Source organism: Crocodylus porosus, unplaced genomic scaffold (assembly GCF_001723895.1).
Source record: "Crocodylus porosus isolate Cpor-Errol unplaced genomic scaffold, CroPor_comp1, whole genome shotgun sequence".
Lineage (NCBI taxonomy): Eukaryota > Metazoa > Chordata > Crocodylia > Crocodylidae > Crocodylus > Crocodylus porosus.
In genome coordinates, this window is record NW_017728943.1 from 44,592,906 (window position 1) to 44,603,768 (window position 10,863).

The window sequence follows — 10,863 nt, forward strand, 5'->3', positions numbered from 1 at the left end:
CAGCTGCCTTTTCTTGCCTTTTGAATTACAAGCCTCCATCTCTTCTCTCTGGCTATTATTAAACCATCCCTGTCAGTGACAGGGTCATTTTTATCCCAAGATCATAAACAGCTTTCTAAAGAACAATATGTTTTCCTTTGGAATGTATCAGATTTCCATGAATTTTCAAAAATTCCCCAGGTGAGACTCAACACCCATCAACACCAAAGGGATTTTCAATCAATCGCCAATGTTCTGGCAGATTATAAATTTGGGAGATTCTCAGGAAACATTGTCCAGGAAGCTCAGACCTATCAACCTGTCCCAAAAATAAATTATTTGTGGACTGTGGGGGTATTTTGTATTATGAGAGGCCCTCTCTAACACTGAAGACTCTACAGGTTGTCCCAAACTAGCCTATCATCTCGAGCAGCTCCACAGCCCAAAAAGGCAGGAGACGCGAAGTGATGCCTGAGGTGATCTATAATACCAGAAGGATTTAAAATGTCTTCAGTGAATAATTCCCTGAACCAGCTCAGGAGACTTCCTTGAAGTACAGACATTGGCTCTCTAATATAAACTCCACTGATACTAGCTCATTTTGATGTTATAAATTGGCCACCATAGACATGGTTGAAATTCTGCCCTAAAGCAGTGGAGCTGGAGCCAACAACCATGTAGTCATTAGTTGGTACAAGCATTAAAAGGTTTTAAGATATGACTCTAATTGAGTAGGGACACTGGGGAGGAGATTAAAATTGTAAGAATGAGCAGGGTATTCTCACGATACAGATACAGTTGAGTATGTCTATCCCTGTAATTGAGAGTTGCGGGCAGAAGCACATGGTATTATACCCACTCTGGCTTGTGAATTTCAGGTTGCCAGTTTGCTAGGGAAAAGTTTATGATGCAGATTCAAAATCAATCTGGGATGATCACAGAGTTCCTCAGAAAATGAGTTAAGACTGCAACTGGCCTGGGAGTGCTCTTACAGTATTTGAAAGGCTACATATAGCATATAATCGGGGGTGTCAAACACACAGCCCACAGGCTGGATGTGATCCATGGAGCTGCTCTATCCAGCCTGCTGAGCTACCAGCAGGTTACTAGAAGTTGGGAGTTGTAGCTAAGGGGAATGGCCTGCTGCAGATACAGTCCCACTCATCTTCCAGCCACTTCCCAGACACTAAAGTGGCCCCACCTCCTCAGCCAGCAGCCCCACCACCCTTGTCTACTGTATGCCCTAGGCCAGAGCTGGAACTGTTGCTGTGTACCCCATGCGCTGCCACTGTGAAACAAGACACAAGGTGACTGCAGCAGCTCTGGCTCCTGCACAGGGCACAAAGCATGCAACTGGAGCTTGAGCTGCTGTCACTACCACCACTTCTATGTGCACTAGGCAGGAGCTGGAGTTGCCACTGCTGCCATATGCTCCAGGTGGGAGCCAGAGCTCCCACTGCTGCCATTAGAGCTACCCAGGCTAGATCCAGCCCATGAGGAGCCCTGCAGTCATATCCAACCCAGAGCAGGGGGCAAATTGAACAGCTTTGGTATAAAGGATTAAAGATTTCTACAACAGCCTCTAGCAGCTCCCCACAAAAAACTAACATGAAAACAAAATCACTGTTCTGGTTTTCTGTATCTAAGGACAGCAGAAAGAACTGGGGAAAACAAATAAAGGGAATCCAAACATTGGGAAGAGGTGTGCGTGAGTTTGAAATTTTGTAATTATTACAACATTTGCATCTGTCATAGGCTTGCTGATATCTCAGAGAGGTATGTCTGGAGCCAAGGAATGTGAGATTTGTTTCTTTGATGGTGTTTTATTTCCTGGATGATGAAAACTCTGCAGGATGCCTGGGTCTTCCCAAGGCCAAAGAAATCCACAAAAAGTAAACAAAAATGAAAACAGGCTCCAACTCTCTTCTAACAAGCACTACTGAAAATCAACAGAGTAAAAAAAAATGGAGAGAAAAAACAGACCTGCAAATGGCAAAATATTCATATTTATAGGAATGCTCATGGTGTGTGCACAAGGCCTTTTAGGAAAAAATGAGGTGAACAAATGAGGCCTCTTTTGGGTGCATGCCAGCAATTATTTTTTGTTATCAACAACATTTTTTCTTCATTACCTTAAGTTCTAACAGTTAACGTATTTTATGAATTATTAACTGAGCTAACACTTTGTCCTCCATCCTTGTACAATACATAGGAACCATCTGATTTCAAAGTTATCACACAGCATAGCTTATCTAACCACACCTGTTCTTGGTGGTGATGCCTTCTATGAAGTGCTGAAAGAACTGCTGGATCCCTATATAGACCAGCTTTTCTAGTGATGAAAGAAGAAAAAAGAAAACTCAGACCTGAATAAAAAATTGCACTACCTCATGGTGTTCAGCATCAATAAGACAAACAACATGAAGAAACTGTTTCCAGAGTAAAAGGAAACTATTTGTTTAACACAAATGGTAAAACTACTCAAAACAACTTGTCCTAATAAACTTATTACTCCTGTATTTATGCCAATGGTTTTCTGTTTGATTTGTATTCTGTGTACATTTGCCCCATATAAGATTAAGCTACCTATCAAAAACTTTCTGTATTTTGGATTTAGGAGTTACAAGTACTAGCGACTAGTTCCTTTCTCCCATGTGTCACTTAAGACTGAATGTTAATTTATTGCTTAACTGGATTTCTTAGGACTTTGAAATACCCAGTAGCTTATATAGATGCATATATAATTTCACTGACAAGTGAAAGCAAGCAACCTCTGAGTAACTCACATTTGCAAGGGCATAAGTTGTTTAAGAAGCACGTACAGTCCTAATTACTTAAACATCTTTATCATTTAACATGAAAGTATTTCCCCATCTTGAAACTGGCATACTATTATGCATGTATCTATAAAGTCCTATAGGTTTATTAGTAAGATACCATAGTAGTAACAACCTAGAAACAAATGAGCATACTCAGACTCTGACTTAAGAAAGGTGATACAATGTTTTTGCAAATTTAGAAACTCCAAAAATTCTTTATTTATTTATTTATCTAATTACATGTGAACAATCTTAGTTCTATCAGGCCTATCTAGCACAGGCCTGTTGAGATACCAGATCTTGTTTACAAGCATGTTCTGTCAAAGGCAAAGTTATAGCTGAACTATGTGTAATGCAAACACAAACTAGCTGATATAATTATTTAACTATTCTGCGAAAAGCTAAAGGTGTGAGCAGAAGTGCCTGTTTTACAGTGCTGTAATGTACAGCACTTTTTATAGCACTGTAAAATTACAGCACTCTTAAACATGACAGAAGTGCAATGTTTGGTGGGGTGGGGAGAGAGGAGCCTCCCTGAACTTTCCAGGCTAGGAGGCAAGGGGTGTTGCACAGCCTCCTGGGGCTTCACCACTGGTCAGAAATTTGACCAGTATACAGAAGTTAGTTAAAGCACTGTAGGCTGCTAAAGTGCTGTAAAATACAGTGCTTCAAACTTAATACCTCATTTAACAAAGGTTAATTTAAAGCTCTGGACTAATTTTTAAGTGTTATAAAGCCACGCACTTCTGTTAAGTCACGACAATAAAGCATTTTAAATGGCAAAAAAACAACTTCTGTACACACCCTAGATAACATAAAAGAATTTTTGCCATAAATCTTCAGCAGTGACTCTCAAAAAGCCCAACTATTTTGCATATGTATTATTGGTTACATTCATTTTTTTTAAATAATGAATGAACATAGCCAACAAGAAAAATTATATATAGTTCATTAAAATATTTTAATTTTTCTCCTCCAGAGGTAAAACCCTCATTCCACTGTAGACAATAAGCCCCACAGCACCACAACACATGGGTGCTCTGGGCTTCTGGCTCACCCAGCACTATGGACTGTGCCATGCTGCCCCACCCTGCACCACCCCCTGGAACTGGGTCAGGCAGTAGAAGTCAGGGGATGAAGGAACCCCAAAATCCTGGCTGCTGCTGCAGCAGGAGCAAGGGGCAGCAATGGCTGAGTGGAAGTCCAGGGAGGTACCAGTTGGGCAGCCCTGATCTATATCATGCATTTATGTACACTTCTGTATACAATGATGTGATATGCACACACAAATAAGGTACCAGTGTGCACAAAGCAACAGCAAAAATTCAGCATACATAATACTGAAAATTATAATATAATGTAAAATAAAAATATAAAAATAAAGAGCAGAGACAGAAAGTCAATGATTATGGAGAAAAAAGAGGAGATTATGTGTAGACTATCTCCATCACCATGTCCCCTCCTTGTGTCAACCCAGATTGTAGAGTGCTGGGAAAGAGTGTTCAATACCTCTAATATAGCACACATCTCCCTTGAGCTACAGAAAGTATTTTAATTGAATCAGCCTTTGGGGGAAGATATTTAGAAGAGAGAAGTTCATCTGTCAAAATACTTACAAGGTATTTATGGAGTAATTTGTATGCACCATCATTTTACTTCCTTACTTACCTACCCAGCACCCTCATCACGAGGGTGAAAAAAATCAACTGCTACTCAAGTTCTCTTCCAAAATTTTCAGTAATCCATACACACTTATCTCAGGTTATAATTGAATTTATAAAGTCCAGTAGTGTAATATAAACTAACACTAATTTAATGTATGAAAATTAATTACAACGCCTATAAAAATGTCCTTGAAGCAAAAGTTAATTTCATTAAGACCCAGCAATCAGTAGCTCTGCTTTCTTTAACTAACTAAATAAAGTATCTAAGGAACTAGATAAAATGTACAGTGGAATCTCAATAAGGTTCATGGCAATAATCTTGGCACGTGACTGATTTCATGACTTTTCACATTATTTAAGAAAAATATTTCCTTTTACAAACCTTTCACTAACATGATAGGAATGAAATATTCATTTTCACTTGCTCTCAGAATATTTCAAGTAACCCCTACTTTTATAAAGACTAAATAAATACATTAAAAAAATATATAAAATAAATAAAAATGTAGAAGCTCATGTTGTAGACTGCAGCTCTAACAAACCAAATGATCGGTCATTATTTTCTAGCTATATGTGTATAATCCTGACTGCAAAAGGCTTAGGCAAACCACCCAGCATCTGACAGACCTTAGTGACCAGACCTACCTGCCCACACTCCCCAGTATCCCATTCTCTCCTAATTCTCACCTGCCACAACTTGATCTTTGTGTCTTTCTGGAGGCTGCCTCCAGAGGCCAAGGTAACCACATCTTAGATTCCTTCCCGCGTTCCACAACCCTCTCAACTTCTCTACCCCAGACCCTATAGGGTGGATTTCCTCTTTAAGACAGCCCCAGTTGTGCTTTAGGGGCAATAATCATGACTCCAGCTGCCCCCATAGAAATACCCTCACAGATGTCACAGATGTCAGTTAGTGTTTAGAGAGGGGGTGGGGATCCTTGGCCCTGGCTCTACCCTCATCCCCTCAAGCCTCAAACCTTTGTTGAGGTTTCCACCTGACTTCAGCCCCTTTCCTCAAGCTAGGCCTGCCCCAGCCCAAGGTCTTCTGCCCTAGCCCCTGTCTCCTGCTCTCTTACCCCATCTCCTTACTCCTGCCTTTTCTGGGTTCCTGTGTCATGCACTCTGGGCCAGCCCTCAGGGTCCCTGACCCCAAGCCAGGCTGTCCTCACTGTTTCCACCCTCATCCCTCTGGTGCTTGACCCCGAGCTGGGCTGCTTGCTCTTTCAGCCCTCAGGTCCCTGACCGAAGCTAGACAGCTTGATACCAAGTGCCCTACCAGGCACCCCTCCATGGGGTCCACACCTCCCCCATATCCAAAATCCAGTCCTCCTGTGCTAAACAAACATAAGCATCAACAGAAAATAAATATCCATAAACTGCTTCCACAAAGCCCTTCCCTGCTCTGGATCAATACCCTACCCCCAAATTATACTTCCCTGTACTGGGGTCACTCCCTCTCCTAGGTAGCTTGACTATCCTGCACCCTAAAGTCAGCTTCCCTAAGGAAGCTCCACTCCCTGTAGCATGCAGACTCTAACTGCATACTCCAGCTCAGGCCCGGGGCTTATATGCCTTAGAGCCCAGCTCCCTTTTTGTCATGTAGCTCACGCAGCCATGCTCAGGAGTTTCCCCTTTTTAATTAAGGGCCAGCCTGAGCTCCTGCTACTACAGCTTGGCCCACTGCCTTCCCTTAAGTAACAGAAGCCCTCTGGCTTCCTACTGCAATGACCAAATAGATGTACAATAATCTAGGCCAGGAGGAAGTCCATTGAAAATGGCCCAATTTTTTTCCAGGAAAAGAAATGCTAAAGTTCTCTTTCTTTGGTCCTTGGTGAGTTTCAGAGCAGCTTCCCCTTTCAACCTGAAATCAGTGAGGTAGAGCCAGGGTTTTTTCTTAGCATAAGGTACCCAGATTGTAGCTGTATTGGTCTAGAGGAAAAGGCAATCCTACTACAAGTCCTGATTGCTTTTTCTTAACATAATGCATTTGTTTATTATACCTACACACACCATGCCATTATCTCTTATACAGTGTGACAAATTAGTGTCACAAACTGCACACAGACAGGTCCTTCTTGCCCAAGCAGCAGCCAAAGCACTAAGCAACAGCTGTGTTGGGCCTCTGCCTGTTTCTTGAACACTCACTCATCTAAATGAGTATCCCACAGGTCCCCTCTTCCTGCACCTGCCTGGGAGATTTTCATCTGAGAAACCTCCTAGCTCACAGACCTTCATCTGAAATAACCTGGGCCCCAAAGTTTAGCCTTAACATCAACACTTCTTTTTCCAGTTATTTTGAAATATTAGAAAAAACTGAGAAAATTAACTCCGACGCAAAGGGAGCATCTACAAGTGCCATTAGGGGGCATCAGTAAACTTCAGAGCTTATTGTTTCACTGTTTATTGCTCCCAGGAAGCTTCCGAGAATGCATCTGTGCATGCACCTGGACCGCAGCACATTGAGCTGGGTTGCAGCAACCCAGGCTGGCAGGGGATCCAGGGTCTACCCCTCCACCGCCAGCCTGAAGCTGCTCTGACCAGGCTCAATGTGCTATGGAGGGGCTGGCTGTGGCACGAGGTTGCTTCAGTGTGGGGCTAGCTGACAGGCACCCCTGGCACTGAAGCACCCTTGCGCCCCAGCCAACCAGATCAGCGTCTACATGTGTGCTACCGCACACAAAAAAAACGCAATAAATAAAAGTACTACCCTGCTGTGGAATTTATTAGTTCCATGTGCCCTAACAGGGGCAGACCAGTCGACAATGCGTTGTTTACTGCATAGTTAAATAGTCAACTGAGCAGTAAACATCTCATGTAGATGCGCCCAAAGTGAAGTGCTTTAATATATAACATCTCCTTAAAGACAATCTGGGTGCTTGCATAGTGACTCCAAAGCATAAGCCATTAACATCTTTGGCCATAATTCTGTATTACACTTAAACAGTATTATGTTGTACAAATACAGTTATGGAAAATATTCATATCATCAGTTTGGTATGCACAAAGAAATGTACATATATCTCTAAGGTTTTAGAAAATAATATGATTATAGGGTATTTTAGAGGTTGTATGTTTACTATTAAATTAAAGTTCATCTCAGAATGCTGCTCAAAAACAGGCAAAAAAGAAGATTAATATGTAATCTTAATTTATGGTTTTTTTAATTCCTATCATTTGAGTTCTCTTGATGTAATTTTTGTGCAGTCATGTGTGCACATGTATATATAAATATCCTATACTATACGGTGTTGGAGTGGTATTATAACCATGGTAGTCCAGGAAATATGCAAGCAGCAAGGATGTTTGTGGGTGATATGTTATATTGGACCAACTTCAGGGCTGGTACAGATTTAGACAAGTGTTTAAATGCAATGCATTACTCTTCAGATCTCTCTATTCTTCTTCAGACCTGAAGAAGAATGTATTGCATTGAAAAGTTTCTCTAAGTCTATCTCAACCACGAAATTAGTCCAATAAAAGATATCCCCCCACCAAAATCTTATGCTGTATATATATTTACCATATGTTGAAATGACAGCTATGTGATAGTTTTTTGTAGCATGCATATTTGATATGGGTTTTGATAACTCAACTCTCCTACTTGAGAGTCCTAACCATTGTTAGGCTATTATATAAAGCAAGAGACCAGTTCCTCATTGTCTGGCCTTGTTATAAATAGAAAAGGAATAACCATTACTTGTATTTCAGAAGAAATGGCTGAGACTATCAGAGCACCCTCTTGCTTTGTTGAATGGTCTATCACTAGAGGTATCCACCACTACTAATGTTGACCAGCTCAGCAGTAAGACAGTCCCACTATTTATTGATTTATTTGACCTCTATCCTCTTTTGAAATAAAGACATCAATAACATTAAATATAAATTTCATAGACTTTATAGATTTCATAGACATTAGGGCTGGAAGGGACCTCAGAAGATCATTGAGTCCAGCCTCCCGCCTGAAGGGCAGGAAGTCAGCTGGGGTCATAGGATCCCAGCAAGATAAGCATCCAATTTACTCTTGAAGGTGTTCAATGTAGGTGCTTGAACCACCTCCGATGGCAGGCTGTTCCAGACCTTGGGGGCTCAGACAGTAAAGAAATTATTCCTTATGTCCAGCCTGAAACGGTCTTGTAGTAGTTTATGACCGTTCAACCTTGTCATCCCTTGGGGCGCTCTGGTGAACAAACGTTCCCCCAGATACTGGTGGTCAGCCCTGATAAACTTATAGGTGGCCACCAGATCACTCCTGAGCCTGGGCTTTTCCAGGCTGAAGAGCCCCATGGCTCTCAGCCTGTCGTCGTAAGGTCTGTTTTCCTGACCTCTGATCATGCGCGTGGCTCTTCTCTGGACTCTCTCAAGCTTCTCCACATCCTTTTTGAAGTGTGGAGCCCAAAACTGGATGCAGTACTCCAGCTGCGGCCTCACCAAGGCCAAGTACAAGGGGAGAATGACGTCCCAGGATTTGCTTGAGAAGCATCTATGGATGCAAGCCAGCATTTTGGTTACTTTACTAGCTGCAGCATCGCATTGAAGGCTCATGTTCATCTTGTGGTCAGTGATGACCCCCAAGTCTCTTTCTTCTGTAGTGCTATCCAACGTAGCACTGCTGAGCCTATAAGGGTGCTGCAGGTTTTTCCTCCCACGGTGGAAAACCTTGCATTTTTTGGCGTTAAACACCATCACGTTCTTGTCCGTCCATCTGCTGAGCCTGTACAGGTCAGCCTGGATCACCCACCTGTCTTCAGGTGTGGATGCTTTGCCGCAAAGTTTGGTGTCATCAGCAAACGGGCAATCCACTTCTGGCTCCAATGTCCACATCATTAATGAAGATGTTGAACAATATGGATCCAAGGACAGAGCCTTGGGGGACCCCACTGGTCCCTGGGCACCATGACAATTGACTTCCGTCTATCCCTCAGGTTGTTGGCGTCAGCCAGCGCATTAAGGATGGCCTCTTTAATAAACTTTTCTAAGATCTTCCCCAAGATAGAAGTCAGGCTGATGGGCCTACAGTTTGCCAGATCCACTTTCCTCCCTTTCTTGAAGATAGGCACCACACTGGCCTTCTTTCAGTCTTTGGGTACTACACCAGAGCGCCAGGAGTTCTGGGCTATGATGTCAGAAGCTGGGTTATGATGCTCACCAGCAAAGCATTCAATCAAGTCAATTACTGGTAGTTACCTTCTATTATGTGAAATTATTCATTTGAAACATTTCTATTGCAGGAATAATTTTGAAATAACAATTCAACAAAATTTATTTCAATCATAATTTTTACTTTGAAATTCCTTTCTTCATAATCACACCTTGAGCATGATGTAATGTAGATTAATTATATTTCTCTGGTACATTAGAATCACTTGTCATTACCTCATGCCTCACTACCCACCTGAGTCATGTCATTAATCATCATTACTGTATATGTCTGTCCTATCATACTGTTTAATTGCCATCTTTGTTGTTAATTCATGCATTGATTCCAAAACAAAGCCCTTCAAGAAAGGAACAAGTGACAGCACCCCTGAAAGCACCAGTAGTAAGGCTGCCACAAGAGAGGGTATGTCTTCCATTACCATACCCTTGAGTAAAGGAACAATTGCTCTGACTCTAAGTTTCCTTTTCTTAAAACAAAACATATTCCAAATGGCTTCTAAATCAGGCAACTAACATTTTTGAACACGGGTAAAGACTGGTGTTTATCTAGAAGAAGTTTTCAGACTGGATATGGGGAAAAACATCTTCACAGTTCATGTGACCAGACTCTGAAATAGACTCCCAGCAGGGGTGGTGCAGGCACCTGGGTTATTTGACCCAAGGAGTCTTTCTTGCCCAGAGCGGGGGGCTGGACCTGATGATCTCATGAGGTCCCTTCCATCCCTAAACTTCTGTAAATCTGTAAATATTTTTCTCCCTTATGTAAGAGAAATGAAGAAAATATGCAAACCATTTAATTTTATTCTTGTAATTAACTTCACTGTTCATCAGAAATCTAAGGGAACCCTGAGAATAAAACCGTACTATCCTATTGATTAAGACACCAGCTTAGATATATTAGGAAAGTATGCAGAGCACCACATCTAAGGCAATATCTGTACCAGCTTTTAACTTTTAAATGTATACAAACCTATTTCTCCCACTTCAGATTTTTATTTTTGCACAAGATGTTTTGACTCTAATGATTACTGGGTTACATAGTTACTGGCCAACTACATTAAAGACCTCTGTCTTCACTTTAGGCCCTTCCATCATCTAGCTGGTTATTATGGATGGCATTCTACTTCCCCTTGGTTACCTAATACCAGTGACAGATTTTTGGTGTTAACACACACAGGTAGCAATTTCATTTTCCATCAGCATGGACAAATGAATGGGCATGTGCACTGCATGCACAGACAGCT

At 41.7% G+C, this 10,863-nt stretch overlaps 1 long non-coding RNA gene across 1 annotated transcript; it reads right to left on the reverse strand.

Annotated features, from left to right (window-relative positions):
- Window positions 1-1,569: 1,569 nt before the first annotated feature.
- Window positions 1,570-9,478, reverse strand: LOC109319192. Its single transcript, XR_002103402.1, has 3 exons — window positions 9,368-9,478; window positions 7,170-7,173; window positions 1,570-1,582 (listed from the first exon to the last, which is right to left on the reverse strand). It is a non-coding gene; the product is annotated as an uncharacterized LOC109319192 (long non-coding RNA).
- Between the last annotated feature and the right edge of the window lie 1,385 nt (window positions 9,479-10,863).